The 20,555-nt window shown below is 39.1% G+C and overlaps 1 pseudogene; it reads left to right on the forward strand.

The window, feature by feature from the left end:
- Positions 1–12,747: 12,747 nt before the first annotated feature.
- Positions 12,748–13,507, forward strand: LOC149138482 (mitochondrial dicarboxylate/tricarboxylate transporter DTC pseudogene; annotated as a pseudogene).
- The last annotated feature ends 7,048 nt before the right edge of the window (positions 13,508–20,555 follow it).

Genomic DNA, 20,555 nt, shown 5'->3' on the forward strand with positions numbered 1-20,555 from the left:
CCTCAAGGTACACAAATTGTGTCTGGGGGGCAACCTCAAACTCAGTATGTACCTATGGTGCAATACGTGCCTCAAGGTCAACCTCAGCCTCAATATGTACCCCAAGGTCAACCTCAGTATCAATATCAACCTCAAGGATGGCAACCCCAAGGATGGCAACCTCAAGGGTACCAACCTCAAGGTCAAGGTCAACCCCAGTATCAGTATTTACCTCAAGGTTATCAACCTCAAGGTCAATACTCAGGTCAAGGTTATCAACCGCCTCAAGGTCAGTCATATGTTCCAAGTATGGGAACTACACCTTACAATTATCAATCCTACCCTCAATCTGGTTATGGATCTCAGTATCCTCAACCTGTTACGGGTCAATACCCTGGAATGTTAGTGTGGGATCCATCACAGGGTCAACAGGTGTTGCAGCCAAGTGTACAGATGCTTCCTCAAGCTGGACAACCCGTAGTTTCTGGTCCAACCCAGCAACCGCAACCTGTCCAGCCCAATGTTCAAACTTCTGTAGCTTCGGTAGTTACTCAGCCGTCAATTGCACCTAGTACTCCATCTCAAACGACTGCTGCAACTATCGCTACATCTACCATACTTACTTCTGGAGTATCGACGACTCCAGTTTCTACTGTCCCCGTTACCACACCTCAGACATCTTTACCGTTCTCCGGATCTACGATTCAAACCACGGTCCAGATGCCTGTAGGTCAGCCTGGTATAAGTACGGTTGTCACTACTCAACCTCAATTTGTTCAACCTCCGTACCAGGGACAGTACCAACATGGGCAAGCTATCCAACAACCGGTTTACCAGTATCAACCGTATCCTGGGTACACTTATCAACAACCTCAACAACCCCAGTACAGTCCGGTTAATCCTGGTTTTCCAGGAGGATATAATATCCCAAATGCGACTCCTGTTCCTAGTTATCCTAGATATCCTCCTCCTGGGGCTGGTATTGTGACCCAGAGTTTTAGAGATCCTAACCGGCAGTTACCGTTTATCGCAACTTTGGATTTACCCGACTTGACGCGCCTAACTAATGATCCAATTCAATATCTTCAGTTCTGGCCGCCAATGCCAAATAAGTTGCCCAGCGATATACCCAAGTTCGAAGGTAAGTCTGGAGAGGATCCGTCCAATCATGTGATGACTTACCACCTCTGGTGTGCTTCGAATTCTATCTCCGATGATTCCATCCGCTTACGTCTTTTTCAACGTACACTCATTGGTCTCGCGGCCAAGTGGTATATTGAGTTGCCACGGGCCTCTTTTTACAACTTTAGCCAGTTAGCTACCTCGTTCTTAACTCACTTTCAGTTGCCGGTCAGATACGATAACGGCACGGAATTATTAACTTCGCTAAAACAATCGACGTCCATGTATATTTCTGATCACATCCATGAGTGGAGACGTCGTAGGAGGTTAGTGAAAGTTTTTATTCCAGACCAAATCTTAGCTGAATGGTTTGTCAAATCATTATTACCGAAGATTACTGAAGATGTAGCTAAGGCCGGCGTAGTTACTGAGGAGCAAGTCATTGCTCAAGCGCAATACCTTGACTTAGTTTACACTCAGTCGGGTACGTTACACGAGAAGATTCCGGATCTTCCAAAGTCGAATCAAATCGCTGCTGCTCCTTCGGGATCTCATGCCGCTGATGGTATGATTGGTATAGTGACTACGAAGAGTAAGAAGAAGTCTTCCAAGGCCTCCAATACTCCAATAATCACTTTGCCTGATTCTCCGACAGGAGAGTCTTCTCCTCCTGAACTTACCGCCGACATTCACGCTGTAGAGTCATCTACGGCCAAATCAAAAAACGGTGGAAAGAAGAAAGGAAAGAAGAAGGCTAAAGCAGACAAGGCTCCAAAGGAGAAAACTGAAAAGTCGGAAACCAATGACGAAAAACGCAAACCTCGATATCCTTGTCTTATTTGTGAAGAGGATCATTTTACGAGAGATTGCCCTCATCGGGCCGAGGTTGTGAAAATAGTCAAAGGTTCTCCCACTCCTGCTGTGTTAAAGAATCCATTTCTGGAGCAGGAGAATAAGATGATAGGTTCTTCTTCGAATGCCAGTGAAGAACCCATTTTGATGATGTCTCATGTGAGGATTGCGACTCGATCGCAAGATTATGGTAGTAAGGCTCCTGTTGATGGTAAGGAAGCAGAATCTTCTCACTCTAACCCATCAACCTCAGCTCCTGGTTCCGATCCACTACAGATCGAAAAACCTAACCCAGACTTAGTGATTAAGCCGCCCGCCAAGGGTGTACTTCGAAGGTCTGCTTTCAATCCACATGCGAGAGCAACCCAGAATTACAACATTGTTGAAGACTTAGCTGTTTCACCTTCAGCAATGTCGGCACTCGAAGTGCTGCAATCATGCCCAGCACAACGGAAATTGCTTTTGTCGGCTATCGGAGCTGTCGATGTTCAGGACCCGAACCTAATGATCTTTGATCTAGAAAATAGTACACCGCGTCTTCCCCATCAAATGGCTTTCCAAATTCCAGTGATAGTAAAAAACAGGCCTATTCATCGGACTGTGATTGATGAGGGAGCTTCAACGTGTATTATGTCGATTCAATGTTGGAGATCGCTTGGTTCTCCTCCGCTGAACCAATCCCCCACCATCCTTAAGGCCTTTGATGGCCGTGGGTTCCGTCCGTTTGGTATTTTACAAGAATTGCCTATAGGGGTAGAAGGTAAAACCGTTAGTCTGGATGTGGAAGTGGTTGATGCCCCTCTAGACTACAACCTTCTTTTGGGTCGAAGTTGGTCATATGCTATGACAGCGGTCGTTTCATCGGTCTTCAGAATAATCAAGTTTCCATATAACGGTAAGATCGTGACTATTGATCAGCTGACATACTTTTCATCCGACCCAGCCTCTTCAGAGAGTATCCAGCATGTCGGTAAGATGACAATCCCTTATAGGGACGTTGGTGTAGGTTTAGTTAAGGATTCCGGTTTACTGGGAACTTTTCCTCTCCCTCCACTTAACGCAGACCTTCATTTGCAACAATTCATATGATTACATCAGAAAACATTATTTATGACGATCCTTGGATTGTCCCATCTGACTCTGAGATAGACTCATTCGGTGATGTTATGCCTTTGAGTCCGTATGAAATTGCTTATGAAGCTGTCGTGTCTTTTACCGACTCGCATTCAACCGAAATCGACCAAATGAATGTGGTCAGTGAAGAATCACTTTTCACCTCAACCTTAGAACGGATAGCGTTTCCCGAAGTCGTGTCATCTGACGAACAACTTCGCGAAATCCTAAGTGTAGATGATCTACCATGGGAGGATCTCCATCACAGATCTTCGTTTTTACCTAAGGATGATGCATTTGAAAATGATTTTTCATCTATCTTTACCGCTGAATATGTCAAAGACGCTCAGGATCCAACGAAACATTCTGATTCAGAGTTGAATTTAGGGAATATTTCTCGTACTATTCCCATTGATATTTCAGTGAAGCCCGGAATCGAGGAAAACATTCATATAGGTGCCGCTTGTACAGAAGATGAAATCCAAATTTACAAGGCCCTATTCCAAGAATTCCGCGACGTGTTTGCCTGGTCTTACGAGGAAATGCCGGGAATTGATCCTGCCATTGTTGTTCATGAAATAAAGACCTACCCGGATGCTAAACCCGTCCGGCAACGGTTGCGTCAGATCCACCCTCGAAAAGCGGCTGCGATTAAAGCAGAAGTCGAAAAGTTGTTGAAAGCAGGTTTCATTTATCCGATCCCGTTAACGGATTGGGTATCGAATATTGTTCCGGTTAACAAGAAACAAGGAACAATAAGAATCTGTATCGACTATAGGGATATAAATCGAGCTTGTCCAAAAGACAACTATCCTACGCCTTATATCGATCAAATTATTGATGATTGTGCCGGAAGTGAATGTTTTCCTTTATGGATGGTTTTCAGGCTATAATCAAATCAATATTCTACCTGCCGATCAACCAAAAACGGCATTCATTTGTCCATGGGGGACATTTTCTTATTGCAAGTTACCTTTTGGGCTTAAGAATGCCGGGGCCACTTTTCAACGGGCGATGTCTTATGCATTTCATGACATCAAGCACATTGTGCAACCCTATCTCGATGATTTGCCTGCTCATTCTTTACATCGAGCTGATCACCTTGTCCACCTACGAGCAATCTTTATGAGGTGTAGGCATTATCGAATTCGGTTGAATCCCCACAAGTGTGTTTTCTGTATAGAAACAGGTCGATTGCTGGGATTTGTTGTTTCAAAAGCCGGCATTCGCGTCGATCCCTCGAAGGTCGAAGCTATCATCAAATTGCCTCCTCCTTCGAGTTTGCGCCAACTCCAAAGTTTGCAAGGGAAAGCGAACTTTTTACGCCGATTCATCCCAAACTACGCCGAGGTCACTAAAGGTTTTACACGGTTGTTGAAACAGAACGCACAATTCTTTTGGGACGAGATTGCCCAACAATCTTTTGATGCACTTAAACACGCGTTGACCCATGCACCGTTGTTGCATCCTCCCAACTACAACCAGGACTACTTCTTATACCTCGCAGCTTCGCATTCCACCATTGGAATGGTGTTAGTTCAAGAAGATGAATTCGGAGCGGAACATGTGATATATTATCTTAGTAGGACCTTAAATCCCACTGAGTTAAAATATTCGCATGTGGAGAAATTGGCCCTGGCAGCCGTTCAAGCTGTCCAGCGTTTCCGTCACTACATTCTTCTCCGCAAAACTACAGTTATTTCGGATTGCAACCCTATGATTTATATTTTGACAAAACAACTGCTAGGGGGCAAGTACTCTAAATGGATTGTCATCCTGCAAGAGTTCGACTTGGAGTTCGAGAAGTCCAAGTCTAAGAAATCCTTAGTTTTTGCGGAATTGATGTGTGATTTCCCGAGTGCTGACACAGAGACTGTGGCAGAGGAGTCCATTGCGGACGAATCTTTGTTTCTTATCAGTACGTTAGATCCGTGGTACGGGGATATAATCATCTATCTCCAAACCCAAACCTTTCGGCCTGAAGCTTCCAAGGAAGAACGTCGAAAAATTCGGTTTCAATCCCAGCAATTTAAAATTATTGGAGATACACTTTATCGCCGGGGGGCAGACTTAGTTTTTCGACGTTGTTTAACTCACGAAGAGGCTGAGAGAGTTTTGAATGATTGTCACTCTGGAGCATGTGGCGGTCATATGTCTGGGTATGCCACAGCTCAGAAGGTGTTGCGCGCTGGCTATTTCTGGCCGTCTATGTTTAAGGATTGTATCATTGCCGTCAGGAAATGCCACAACTGTCAAGTGTTTGATCGCAAGATGCGCGCTCCACCTGCTCCTCTCCACCCTATAATTGCCGCTGGTCCATTCGCCAAATGGGGTATTGACTTTATTACTTGTAACCCTCACTCGGCCGGGGGGCATGCGTATATCATCCTCGCGGTTGATTATTTTACTAAATGGGCCGAGGCGATGCCTACATTCGACGCAAGCGGCAAGACAGCTGCAGTTTTCGTATTCAATCATATCATAACTAGGTTTGGTGTCACACAAGCAATCATTACTGACCATGGGAGCCATTTTCGAAACGTCATGATGACTGAGCTAACAAGCCAGCTTGGTTTGCGCCACGATAGATTTACTCCTTATTATCCGCAAGCCAACGGTTTGGTTGAGTCAATCAACAAAGTTCTAGTCATCATGATTCGACGGATCATTGGTATCCATCGAACGAATTGGCACAACATGTTATTTTCGGCGCTATGGGCATATCGAACTTCAGTGAAAAATTCAACAGGGTTCACTCCTTTCCAGCTAGTTTATGGCTTGGAAGCTGTGTTACCCATTGAATGCGAAATCCCATCACTTCAAATGGCTGTCGAATTACTTCCAGCTACTTCCGAAGAGGAGAAACGGTTATTATACTTGGCTAAATTAGATGAGACTCGACGTGACGCTACATTAGCTATCGAGACTCACGCGAAACGAATGAAAGCTCAGTATGATAAAAATGTAACCCCTCGAAGTTTTTCGGAAGGAGACCTAGTATTATTATATGATCAAGCTAACGATAAGCTAGGTGCCGGAAAATTCGTTCCCATGTGGCATGGGCCCTACATTGTAAAGCGAAAGCTAGCAAAAGGGGCTTATGAGCTAGTTGACTTTGATGGGGACTCTTTGGGTAAACCCAGAAATGGACTTTACCTAAAGAGGTATTATGCTTAAATGATGGGTATGGAGAAATTTTTAGATAGGTTAGATTTTCTTTCTAGCTAGCAAGTGTGTTAGTTTAGTCAGTGTGCTTAGCTTAGAGAGTGTGGTTTTTCGTTGTTATTCTGGCTTATCTTGGTTTTACTCTTGATATTGCAGATGTCGACGCCTCTCCAAACATACATTGGATTTGCTGATGGTGCTTGTCGTAGTACACGGAATATCTCTTCCGCAGCTTGGGTTATCTATTCGCCCTCTGACGAGTTAGTTTCTATGCATGGGGTAAGCCTCGGTCAAACAACGAACAACATTGCAGAATACAGTGCAGTGATTGAATTATTATCCGAATCTATTTCATTTGGAATTCGACGTTTGATAGTGAGGTTAGATTCTGAACTTGTTGTATTACAGCTTAATAGAGTTTATGCCATTAGAAATCCTGTGTTATTAAGGTTGTTTTTGAGAGTGCGTCTCTTGGAACGTGAATTTGATTACATTGAATATCAACATATTCCAAGGTCTTTGAATACATTAGCAGATGCAATTGCTTCTCGAGTGTTGGACAGACATTTACAATAATCATGCAAGTAAATTTAAAAACATTTCATCACATATGTTAAACAGGATAAGCCGGTAATAGTGATATATATATAGATAGAAGTGTGTCAAAAAAGATATACATCGTCTTCGATCATAGGTTAAAAACACCTTATGATCGGCAAAATGATAGTACGAAAAGTCAAAAAGTCACATGTGACTACAAAAGTGACTGGTCAATCACTGGTGGTGCTCTCTGTATGACACCACTGCGCGGGCTACCTTACGCAAAAAACTCCTAAACGGTCCAGGGACCGCGACTACGAAGCGCTGAAGCCGGATAGGAATGTCGTCCATAGTAGTCTCAGGTATATCTGCCGTGAGACGCTCTAGATCATGCTCCAACTCAGCTAGTACTTCTGCAGCCGCGTCCTGTGGGACCGGTACCGGTGCAGCTGGATGTAGTCTATCAAAAGGCCGGAGGTTGGCTGGACGCTGTGGACCAACATCTGCATTTTGAAAATTTTACTGTTAGTTTTGAGACGATATATATGAAAAATAAAAAATACATAATTTGAAAACTTGTGAAAAATAAAGTACCTCTGTCATCCCATTGTTCTCCCTGTGGAAGAACCATGTCCGGATCATGTCGAAAGTCTACTCCGGCATACGGAAAGTCCTGTATCGAAAAAACCTGGTCCTCTAACCAGTGAAAGTAACTATCTGAGAATCGAACCACTGTCGCGCCCTCGTCAGGATGCCGGGCCATCACCGCAACCCATCGTATCAGCTTTGGCTCCCGAGGACCCAATGTATCAACAGTGAGTTGCTGAGGGATCAACATTGGAACTCTCTCCAAGGCAAAGCTCACGACTAGAGGCCCATATCCAAAAGTCTTTAGTCGTCCGTTCTTTGCCTTGGTCAGTTGGCTCTTCATATGAGCCGACACAGCTTCACACCAGTTGAAAATGGTGCCTTGGTAACAGTCAATTGCCATCCGCATTTGGGATCCGGAAGCAATGTGTAAAGCGGCCGCGCCGCAAATTCTGGTAACCGTGAACGCTATGACTTTGAGTTCACGCAGAGTGATGTGTTTTATCTCTATGCCTTTCGAATGGTGAGCCCCAGGTGTGCACCACTCGTCGCGGAGACTATCAAGGGATTGGCCACCCGGCCTAGTCCCCGCAAGACTGAGTTGCTCGCCTCTGTTCGGCAAGCCAGTGAGAAAGTATACATCCGAGGGCTCTATCTCGAGCTGGTGCCCTCCTATGTAAAAGCATTGTTCTTGAACGTTCCATCGCTCAACCAGCCATTCCAAGAATCTTACCTGGCCCCTCATGCCCGGTATGGTCCAATATTTGTATAATCCGCATGCTCTTAGGGCATCCAGGGAAGGTTGATGATTTATTGCAGCTTCATCATCGTCTACATGCTCTCTTTCTCTCCAATCTAACATGGTTAATGCCCTGCACATCAGAAACAGTCATTAGAAATTGATTTTGGAATTTTTAGATGGTTTTTTGAAGGGGTTGGGGTTTTGAAATGCGCGTATCATGGAAGACGCACCCCGACTTTGCAGCACAGGGCGTCCGGACGCGGCTTCCCTGAAGACGGGCTGCGTCTTCCGACCGTTTTCCTGTATAGGAAAAAGTCGGGGGACGCGGGTCACCCGAAGGGCACCCGCGTCCGCCGAGAGGCGCATTCCAAAACCAAAACCCCCCCAAAAAATGAAACTAAGACCTAAAAATTAATTCTAAACGGATAGAAATGCAGAGTAGGATGTGTAAAATACCTGGATAAGACGGCGTTCAGTTCCGACGGTCAGATTTTCCGCAGCAACCACGGGAAGTTTCTTGTCAAAAGCTCCTTTTTCAACCTCAACAGTCAAACGGTAAAAATGACATGGTAAAAAGTCTTTTTATAGGTTTTTTGGATGAATTAGTTCATTTTTTACCATGAAAAGATGTTTTTCGATGTATTTTTGCCTATTTTAAACAGGTATGAGTAATGTGTTGCTTTTGTGCAGGACAAAGGGATTTTGAGGGAAATTGTCATTTTTCACAAACAAAAATATCAGAGTCATCTTTTAAGCCCCTTTCTGACTCCTAAAACATGAAAAGATCGCCGAGCGTTTCTTTTACACTCGTTAAAACGGAATTAAAAGACGGTCCCCTTTTAGCTCTTTTCTGACCGTAAAATCAGGAAAAGATTGCCGGGTTTTTGTCGTTTCAAACTCGATAAGGAAATAAAACGACGTGTCCTTGATCGCTTTTTACTTTTCAGGTCAACGACACTATTATGAAAGTACTCCTTGGTCGCAAGATCAAGCGGTTCCCCCAGGTATTATTTTATACTTTTTCGGGCTTGAGGGACACAAATGTACGAAAAAGTTCAACGTGGAGTCTTCTTTAGTTTTTTCAGACTCTTTAAAATTGAAAAACGCCGAGTTTCTCCTATACTGGGCTCGTTAAACTTTTACAGTAGAGGACCTGTTCAATTACAAACAGGAACGAACCACTCCTTCCTAGGGTTCGAATTTAAACTAGGTTGGACTCGTCCGAAGGATGAGCTTACAATCAAGCATATGTTATCCTCCTCAAGCTTGTTAAAAATAAAGAGGTACTTGCCAGAAATGGTGGGGGAAAAGAGAGAAAAATGAACCCATTTGTCACCTTTTGTCTCAAAAGAAACTTTATTACCACTCTTGAACACGACACTTTTTCATTCACCTGGGTTGGGAAATCTTTTACCTCACAGTTGACCAAACCACTTTGAAAGTCTTTAGCCGGGTTTCGGGAATCACTTTGAGTTATTCGTCACCAAGCCATCTGTTGTGTCGTTATGTGTTCAAGAGGTCTGCGAGCAAAACTTTCATCTGCAAAATACTTGTCATCCATTTGACCATCCCTGAGTCAGTCCTCACAGCAACATTTCTTCAACTTGAACAATGATTTCGTGTTGTGGGCTTGCCTGCAACGGGTCGCTTTCTATCGACATCGACACATTATCTAGAAAGATGACTTAGGAATCGACAGTACCTTGAAGTCTGCATGCATCAATGGCAGGTTTCTCGCCTTTGACGTCAGTTTACATCATTGACTTTCGATCAAAGGATTCCGTGAAGTGTTCGACATCAAAACATCTATTCACATTTCACGGGTTGTGCTTGGTACTTTGAGAACCATTGACATTACTGGTGGTCTCTCTCACGCTTGTTAACAGTTTACATCATTGACTGGTAATCAAGTGGTTTCTACCATGTTCGACATCAAATCATTTAATCACATGGCTAGAATCGTACCAATTCGGGAAGTAGAAGTGAAGACCCTGGATCTAGTTTCTACCATCCAGGCTGCGAGGAGTTTTGTATTCATTATCTATGTAGACTAATCATAAACAGATGGCTGCGTCCATACTGTGTCTACAAAAGTCTATAAAAATGATGTACTGCAAGATCATTCCTGTATCAGAGTAGTTAGTCCATTAGTTAAAGTTTTGAATCTGAGTATGGGAATGCCTACCTCAGTGATGATATAATCTTATACATGTATTTTGTGTTGAAAATTGCAGGTTCCAACCAGGTCATCCACAAGACAATCCTTGAAATGATAAAGCGCTTCACCCTTCCTAGAATTACAAACCCTAATCTATTTCAGGCTTCACACTTTAGGGGGCAATCTGTTACACTAAAAAATGTCACCATGACCGCTTACAGTTAGTATGGCTCAAATCAACAGTCATGCTACCCTCTTAGGCAAGTCTTATGCCTCTGCTATCCATCTCAAACTCAAAGAAGAGAGAAAGTCTTGTAAAAAATGTGTTTATCTCTGGGGTCGCAGGTTCTCTCAAGCCTTACCTGCGGGGACGCTCACAATGTTCACAAAAACTGCGTCTTTGGACGCTCTGTATGTCAAGGGACAGGTGCGTCCTTCTGTAAAAGGCAAAATGCGCAAGTTTCATCTTAAAAAAGTTACTTGTGGTTACTTCTAGAACTTTCTAGAGGTCGGTTTGATGAAATGGATGCGCCTCCAGTTGGTTCATGTATCCCTATTAAGGAGGAACTTATCCCATCAATAAGGGAGCTATCCCACCCAAAGAGGGGGATTATCCCATTGATGGTGGACCTGAATAACCTCTTTACAGCACTATAAATAAAGACCTTGGGCCAGAAGGAGGAGAGGTTGGAGCTATACATTTTCTTTGGGTAAATGCTGCAGGAATTAGGACTCCCATTTAGAACCTTGTGAGGAGAGATTGTCTTTACTTGATTCTACTTGGAAGTGGGTGAGCTTTGTCAAAGTAGAGAAAAACCCTTGATGGACCCTGGGAGGAACTTGCACAACACCAAGGCCAGGTTGTAAGAGTTTCTTTGTTTCGTTATTAATACAAACTGGTTTATTTTTCTCAATAGCTTGTGTTAATAAGTTATTTCATGTGTTCCTTGGTCTGCATGTTAAATATATGTTTTATTATATGAAATGCAAGTGCTTGGTAATTGTTTGATTGTTTGTGGTTGCAGGAATTGATGTGAAGGAGGAGCTCATCCGGATCAGCAAGGACGGACTACAACAACAGCGTTTTGGAATAAGGTAAGCCTAAACACTTGTAGTTTTCATGTTTTAAAAGGTGTATTTAGAGAAAGATTACTCCATTTTGTCTTGTTTGTCGCTAGAGAGTTTAGACTCCTAGGGAGGTCAGTTGTGTCCGCACAAACGACTTTTTCCGCCACGACAATAACTGATGCTTGTACTCTTCTTTTTCATGCCATTTAATGAATGAAGGCCTCCCCATTGATTGAGTAGGGCCCGGAGACATAGTCCAATATGGACGAACTTTGTTATCAAGTCTTGTTGTCTTCTTTCATGCTTTATGTGTTTCTCCTCTTGTCTCATCTGCACATTATGTTTTCTATGTTAAGCTACAATTTATGCATGTAATTCTTTAACACATCTATAAGAAAAAGATTTTGGATCATCATTTGAGAATACATCATACAACTATGTGACATAAACAATAAACATGAATGTCTTAAGCACAATTTCTACACAGCCAAGAAATTGGTTTCTTAAGGGACAATAGGAAGAAAAAATTTATAGCGTTGAGTTCTGTAGAGGCAGACTACATAACAAGGAGAATGGCTACATGCAAGAAATATGGCTTCGTAAGCTACTAGTAGCCTTATTTGGTCAGAGGATAGAGATGAAAATGATACACTATGACAATTAGAGTTGCATTAGGTTTTCAAAGAATCTGGCGTTTCATGATAGGTCCAAGCATATAGCCATTAGATACCACTTCATTAGGGTTTATGTGTAGCGCAATATTGTTCAGCTACAAGATATGCCCACAAATGAGCAAGGAGAGGAATAATGAAGGCTTTGGGGAAGGAAAGATTCATCTTCTTGAGAGACAAGTTGGGTGTTATTAAAATACCTTCCTAACTAAGACGGAGTGTTAGTTTGTGTAGCTTAGATAGCCATTCTACTCTCAAATTGTTGGACACCTAATCTGCTAAGGATTATGGTGTGGAAGGTGAACCATCATGGCGAGACCAAGAGACCTTGTAAGATGAATTCAATGATCACACAATGTATTTATATGTAACATATATGTGAATAATACAATAATCCACACTTATCTTTCATATATGGTTGCTCATTCCAACAATGGTATCAAAGCATGTTTTTCTCATAAACCTATCAAATATTTCCCCTTTAAATTTGTTAGATGTCCCACTCTAAGCAGCTGTGAAATCCTTGACACTCCTCAAGATTATATCTTTCTTCTATTACTATTTTTCACTCCCTTCCATGACCTCTCAAAGATCTAAGTTCTATTTCTCTTTTGCACTGTGTGTTCATTTGTAACATTCCAAACCTCTACATCTTCAATCTCTATGACAATCAAACCTATCTAAACAAATGCATATAGGTTTCACATTATGAGGTTATGCATTATGTTGTGTTTTACAATCACATATCCATGATTGTTGCGGTAGACAGGTATGGAGTATTATGTGAAGCCATCACCATGAAGCCGGTGAATGCTGCTAAGGTCCACCACACTCAAGAAGTCGTGGTGATCTGGCGCCCCTTCTCAGAAACCCTTGTCTAGGCTCTCTACAAACTCAACGAGCTACTCCAAACTGAGGACGTCGATATTCCAATAGGCTCTTTGTGCATTGATAACAAGAGCTACTAGGGCATGTGTTAGAAGTCTTGGAGATTTAGCTATCATTCGCATGTAGGAGAATGCAACTTTTCGTGCTTCCCAACAATGACATTACAAAAATGAATTCAAAGCACTATACCATATTGTCAGTGATGAAGGAGTTCTAGCCCTCTAGAAATGGGCAATCCAACAATTTTCCAAGCAATGATCTTAAATATGGGTCTGCTTGCTTCTTATGATCAGTATGTAGAATTTTTTTCTAGGACAATATGGGCCTTTCTAAAGTTACAATTGTGCTTAGTGCAAGTGTTGTTTCTATTTTTTCGCACCTGCATGTAATCTTCCCTTTGCTTATGTTAATACTCAGATACAAAAGATGCAACTCGATGCAAGTGGGAACTATCCATTTTCAAGTTCTCTAGACTGTTTTGTGAAAACATTGAAAGTAGGGGGTTCATTTAAGTTCTATACTGGGTTCCCTTTTTATTTTGTTTAAATTTATCCCTATGTCATGATGACATGGATATTCTTAAATGAAATTCAGAAGATTGCGAAATCTATTGGGTTATAATACTTCTTTTGGTTGAGGAAGAGGCGTAAATTCAATAAAATCTGGATGTTTACAACATTTCTTGCATATATTCCCAAAACGAATAGAAGGGTTGTGTGAACGTTTCCAACTGTATGAAGTACCTGGTTGATCCTATCAGTAGTCATATTCTCAAAGATTAAGCCATGCATGTCGAGATTGTGCTTTATGCCCTATATGGGTGTCAATGTACATGCCTATTGGAAAGTTGTGCAATCAAGATTGGCATTGCTAAAATAGAAAATAATTCCATAAAAGCATGAAACTCAATTTTAATGCTTTAGATTCGATCTCGTAAGGGATTTTGAATTGTGCTACAACCCATGTACATTTAACAATTAAAGTTGGGAGTTTTGTGATCTAAGTTTGGAAGAGTGAAATGGTGTGTATTGGATTAGAGGCACAATAGTTTTCTATAGAATAAAGTTGTGCCTCTTGGAATCAATGCCCAACAACAACAATCTCCACAATCCCAAGTTCAAAATAGAAACCACTTTTTAAAAAGTAGATAGATATTTCAATTTAGGTTTTTTGGGAGTAGTGCAAATGATGTTTTTGTTTGTTGGGTTTGAGCATTCATCTTTCATTTTTAGAAGCACTGTATATCTTGGGAATTCAAATTAAAATAATGGTCAGCCATAGTAAAATAATAATTAATAATAGTCAAAACATAGTTAGGGATGTTTAACAATAGTCACACATCATCAACCATAGTCTAACCATGGTCAACCATATTCAATTATAGTCAACCATGGTTGAACAAAGTCAAATATTGTTAACCTTAGCCAACTAAGGTCATCCTTGGTTAGTCACTTTGAAGATTTAAAAATGTTTAATAATATTACTATTAATAAAGTTGACTAATAAAAATTAAAATAATATTAATATTGTGATATTGGAATGATACAAAATTCTATCCAATGTCACATTGTGATAAATATTGTTGCAATGTTACATTACATTGCAATTTATCTACCATTTCAATGCAACATTACAAAATTAGTCAACCACATTTACAAATGTCGTAAACTATGCTTGACTATGTTTGACTATCAACACTCTTCAGGTCAAACATAATCATCTATTATTATTATTGACTAATATTAAGAGTTAAACATAGTCAACCACATTAGTCAAACATATTCAAACAAAGTCAACCTTTATTGTCAATGTTTAAATAGTTGACCATAATCAAACTTGGTCAACCCTATGTTTACCATATTTAAAAATACTTAACCTTGTTCACTCATAGTTGTCCTCGGTCAACATATCTCAACCATGGTTGACCAAAGTCAAACATTGTCAACCTTAATCAACTAAGATTACCCTTGGTTAGTCACAATCAATCTTTAAAAAAAATTAATAATATTAAAATTAATATTAATAAATATGACTAATAATATGCCGTAGTCTAACCAACCTACAAATTTTCCTTGAAAATCATGGAAATTCTGGTAAGATTTTGATAAAATCTGACAGGGATTTTTGTAAATACAAGTTACAACTATCAAACTTACTATTTTGGGCACCCCAGAGGTTTTTGATGGTGCTGAATCTATTTTCACTATAAAAAATATTATTCAAACACTGTTACTGCAAGATTTTTTAAATTTTTTTGGCCAGATTCCAACCACTTTTGACTGTCCGGGCAATTCCTCCACCTTGGTAGACGACACCTAATAATATTAATATAAATTTTAATATTATGATCTTGGAATGGTACAAAAATCTATCCAATGTGAAAATGTGATAATTGACAATATTAATATTAATAAAGTTGACTAATAATAATAAAAATAATAATAATAATATGATATTAATATTAATATTAATATTGTGACGTTGGAATGGTACAAAAATATATCCAATGTTGCAATGTGACAATTGGCAATACAATATTAATAAATTTGGATAACAACAACAACAACAATAATAATAATAGGGGCCTCTGGAGCGAGAGGGGTAATTTACGGCACCGAAGAAGAAATAGTTTATAACTTCGTGTGGGGCATGTGAATAGCAACAAACAATCAAGCTGAATTATAGGCATTGTGGAAAGGACTGAAGATCATCATAAGTGAAGGGATAAAGAAGTTAAAGGTCCCAGGGGATTGTATAGTTGTGATTAGATAGATCTCTAATGCGACATCAGGGAGAAAGTCTAATATCTCTTCAACTGTTTATAGGATTTCATTGCAATGAAATTTTTTTGAAGAAATCTCCCTTTAGCATATAGTTAGATCCCTAAATGACAAGGCAAACAAGATTACTAAGCTAGGGTCCGAGCTTGAGCAAGGAACTATTGAATCATAGGATGAAGTAAGGAATTTTTCCCCAATCCCATGAAAAATTAATGAATTTAGTGTAAAAGGTTCGACTGATGCCTCCAAAGAAGCTCATGGTAACCAAAAGAAAGGATTTAAATGAAGCCTTCCATGTGGAGTTCCACTCCTTTGGCACTGTCACCTTGAATTACCATCCACGTGGATGGGGTGAAGTCACCACATATCATTCCCTATCCAGAAGTGAATGCATTTGGTACAAATGGATAAGAGGGAGGATATATTATAACGAGGGATCATCAGTTCACCTTATGTCAGGGATCCAACTGAATTCCTCTGAAGCCTCAACCATAAATGTTCTGCGAAATTCCCTCTGCTTGAATTTATTCAGAATGGAAAAGGTGGCTGATTTGAGATCTCACATAATGTTAGAATTAATGTGTTTTTATCAAGGATCATCATGGATGGAGTGCAGAAGCAATGTTAAATGCCCAAGAATCCTAGGAAATTTCACTATCTACTTATTATTCTCTGAGTTCAATTCAGTGGCACTGTAACTGGTATCTTGTTATTATGGCTTCCATGGAGAGCCAGGTTCCAAAAGGTGGATCAGAGTGTTGGAAATAATTGGTGGAGAGGCTATTCAAGGTGTTAATGGGATTGTCTAAAATCTCTGTCAGAAGGCAGGAGCTCATGGAGCGTGAGAAGGAGGAAAGGTTTAAGCCCATGGAGGAAAAGTTCAATTAGTTACAAATTCAAATGGAGAAGAAATTCGCTAGTCTAGAGACGAGCTTCTTCTGCTGAAGGCACAGTCAAATGAAGTTACAAGGACTGCATAGACTCTGGATGACATGCATGGTTTCTTCAATTTAGCACCTGACTCCTAGAAGGCTAATGTGGCTTGTTTAATGCTCGGTGAAGGATAGTCTCGTGGAAAATGGGTAGTTCAAAGTTGACCCCTTTAGTTCATCCTAGATAATATGCTTATATGTATTATAAGTTTGAACTATTTTTGGGGAAATTTTGTAAAATCTATGGGAGGTTCCAATGAAAAATAGTATTTCAAAAATCCCATGGAGGCAAGAAAATTTTGTTGTGCCTGTGTTGGAACGTCGAAGCAACATAAGTCACAAAAGCTTCTAAATTGTTTTATTCATGAAATCCAGATTGTATAATATAAAAAATAACTATTCTATTTAAAAACAACAAAAACAACAACAATAATAATAATAATAATATTGTGACTTTAGAGACCCTGAAAATAACTCAATTGGTGATTGAAATAATGTGAGTCTTCAGAAAAATAAGAGATCCAAGGTTCAAATCCCTTTGGTTGTGACCCAGTTTATAGAGAGGAGGACATATCGTATATCCCTGGAGGATTACTAGTAGCTATGTGTTAGACAGGTTGCTAAGTTACTCTAGGATATGAAAATAAAAACAATATTGTGACAACAAAGAAAACTATCCAATGTTACAATGTGATAAACATTGTCACAATGCTACATTACATTGTAATATATCCAATGTCACAATGTGACATACAAAATTAGTCAACCATATTTACTAGGTTGACTATGTTCGACTATGTTTGATTATTTTTAACAATCAACACTCTTCAACTTTAGCCAAATGTAATCAATTATTAATATTAATAATCAAACATGTTGTGACATTGAAATGGTACATGAATCTAGCCAAAGTCGCAATTATGACAAACATTATTGCAATGTTATATAACATCGTAATTTCTCAAATGTCACAATGCGACATTATAAAATTAGTCAACTACATATACTAATGTGGTTGACTATGTTCATCTATGTTTGACTATGTTTGTTATTAGACGCTCTTCAATTTTGGTCAAACATAATCACCTATTAATATTAGTGATTAATATTAAGAATGAAACGTAGTCAACCATAGCAGCCAAACATAGTCAAACAAAGTCAACCATTATAGTCAATGTTTAAAGAGATGGTCATGATCAAACTTGGTCAACATTATGTTTACCATATTTAATAATAGTCAACCTTATTCACTCATAGTTGTCCTCAGTTAATGTAACTTGACCATATTCAATTTAGTCAACCACAGTTGATCAAAGTCAAACTTTGTTAACCTTAGTCAATTAAGGTCATCCTTGGCTGATCACACTCAATATTTTAAAATGTTTAACAATAATAATATTAATATTAATAAAGTTGACTAATAATAATGAACACTCTTCAACTTTGGTCAAACATAATCACATATTAATATTATTGATTAATATTAATAATTAAACATAGTGAGTCACATTAGCCAAACATAGTCAAACAAAGTCAACCATTATAGTCAATGTTTAAATAGTTGACCATGATCAATCTTGGTCAACCTTATGTTTACCATATTTAACAATAGTAAACCTTGTTCACTCATAATTATCCTTAGTCAACATAACTTGACCATATTCAATTATAGCCAACCATGGTTGATCAAGGTCAAACATTTTCAACCTTAGTCAACTAAAATCATCCTTGGTTAGTCACAATCAAGATTTTAAAATATTTAATAATAATAATACTTATAAAGTTGAATAATAATAATAATAATAAGCTTGGACACTCTTTAATTTCAGTGAATCATAAAAGCCTAATAATATTAATAATCAAACATGGTTAATCACATTAGCCAACATAGTCAAACAAAATCAACCATTATTGTCAATGTTTAAATAGTTAACCATGATTAAACTTGGTAAACCATATAACATTAGGATTAATATTGATAAATTTGAATAATAATAATATTAATATTGAGATTCTTCTACTTGTCTTGACGATGAACCACACTCGTTAGTTCGAAGCGCGTCGACAAATGTATCATAATATGATTTACATCGAAGAATCTTCTCATAATATTAATAAAGTTGACTAATAATGATATTAATATTAATGTTGACTAAATTAATCATATTCAATTATAGTCAACCATGGTTGTTTAAAGTTGGACATTGTCAACCTTAGTCAACCAAGGTCATCCTTGGTACTAAGTATTTAAAAATGTTTCGATAATAATAATATTAATATTAATATTTTTGACTAATAATAATACTATTAAGGTTGACTATATTATTATTATACGACTTTGACTTTATTATTATAATTATTATATGATTGAATATATTATTAATAGTTGACCATGATTTGGTAAAGACTATAATAATAAAATATAATAGATTGACCAATCTTATTCACAAACCCTAATAATAATAATAATAGGGCCTGTAAAAAATGTTTAGTATTTAATAATAATAATAATAATAATAATAATAATAATAATAATAATAATAATAATAATATTCATATTCATATTCATATTCATATTATTAAATTTGACAATTTTTTTTTTTTTTTTTTGTAAGCAAACAAAATCTTCATTATATTTTCACAGAGTTACATAGAATACATGCATGGAGTATCATGTGCTAATGAAATCTCAACATAGAGGTATCAGGGAACCAAAACCATCTTAACTGAGAGCTTACTAAGGAGAGACCATATATCCTTGAAAGGGAAACTAGATATCCCTTCGAGTAAGTCTGAAAGTAGAATTTATTTTCATAATACATTGACAAAAACTAGCATGATAGAGATAACAAAAGATCATAAGAAAATTGTAGACAAAGCAAAAAATGGAAGAGAATTTCCTTGAACTTATTAATGAGGCTAATCATTCCTCATGATGAGCTAGAAGGGGTCCTCTTATCCTTCTGGGAGCCAAGGAGAACACTCCCACTCAACGAACACTCCATATGGGCTAGCAGTGGCATGCTGTTGCAGTGACAAGATAGTGGTGGTCGTTTGTAGCGTGGATTTTCTAGCTTGATAATCATTTCCTATTTCAGTATTGCTAGCCATTTGATTGATGTCCAACTTGGTAAAGATATGAACATGCTCCCTTGGGTCTTCTGCCTCCCTGTCCTTGGAGTTTTGGGTTGAGTAATCATAGGGCTAGGTAGAGTGGTTGTCTGAGTCATAGAATTTGGATTGAATGAAGGATCTGAAAAGTTAGGAGATGCTGGAGGTGGCAGAGGTGGAGGGTATTGAATTCTTAGATGTCTTGATAGAGCCATAAAAGTAGAGCAGGTTTGTATTAGTTGAAAATCCATATCGTTAATTATCATCTCTACTAGTCATAGGACCTCTTAATGGTCCTTCAAGTGGCAACCCAAAAATCTATTAATAGCCCAGTGGTCGTCACCCATGTTATTGAGCTCTTGAGCTTCCATGGTGGCCACCAGGAGCCTGATGTGCTAAGGTATGTATTCATGAAATCAATCCATTCCTGAGCCATGCCAAGTTGGAGGTTGAGGAACACGTCCGCGTCCATTCCTGCCATGCTTGGCTTGCTCTCTCTCATATCCCATGACTACTTGGGAGGATAAATTATTGAGTGTTTTTCTTGTCACCAATGCCTTCGTTTCCCAATAGGTGTCATAAAGGCCATACTCAGATTGTTGCAAACAAGATTGTGGCAACTGAGCAAAATTGGCCAAGCAAATCTTGGAGCATGAGCAATGAAGAATAATTGTTGAGTAGGGAAGTGGTAGAGCAAGTTCACAACTGGTTGTGGTAGAAGAAAACAGGGGGATTTGAAGCCCGCTGTGAAGGTCAGCCATAATTACAGAGATATGCAAGAGAAACCAAGAGAGGTGACTGAGGTGAGCGCTACAAGTGGGAGAATGATTGTTCCCCTACATCTTA

This window comes from Pinus tabuliformis, chromosome X (genome assembly GCF_031772625.1).
Source record: "Pinus tabuliformis cultivar Carrire ecotype Pingquan chromosome X, CPIR1, whole genome shotgun sequence".
NCBI classification, from domain to species: Eukaryota; Viridiplantae; Streptophyta; class Pinopsida; order Pinales; family Pinaceae; genus Pinus; species Pinus tabuliformis.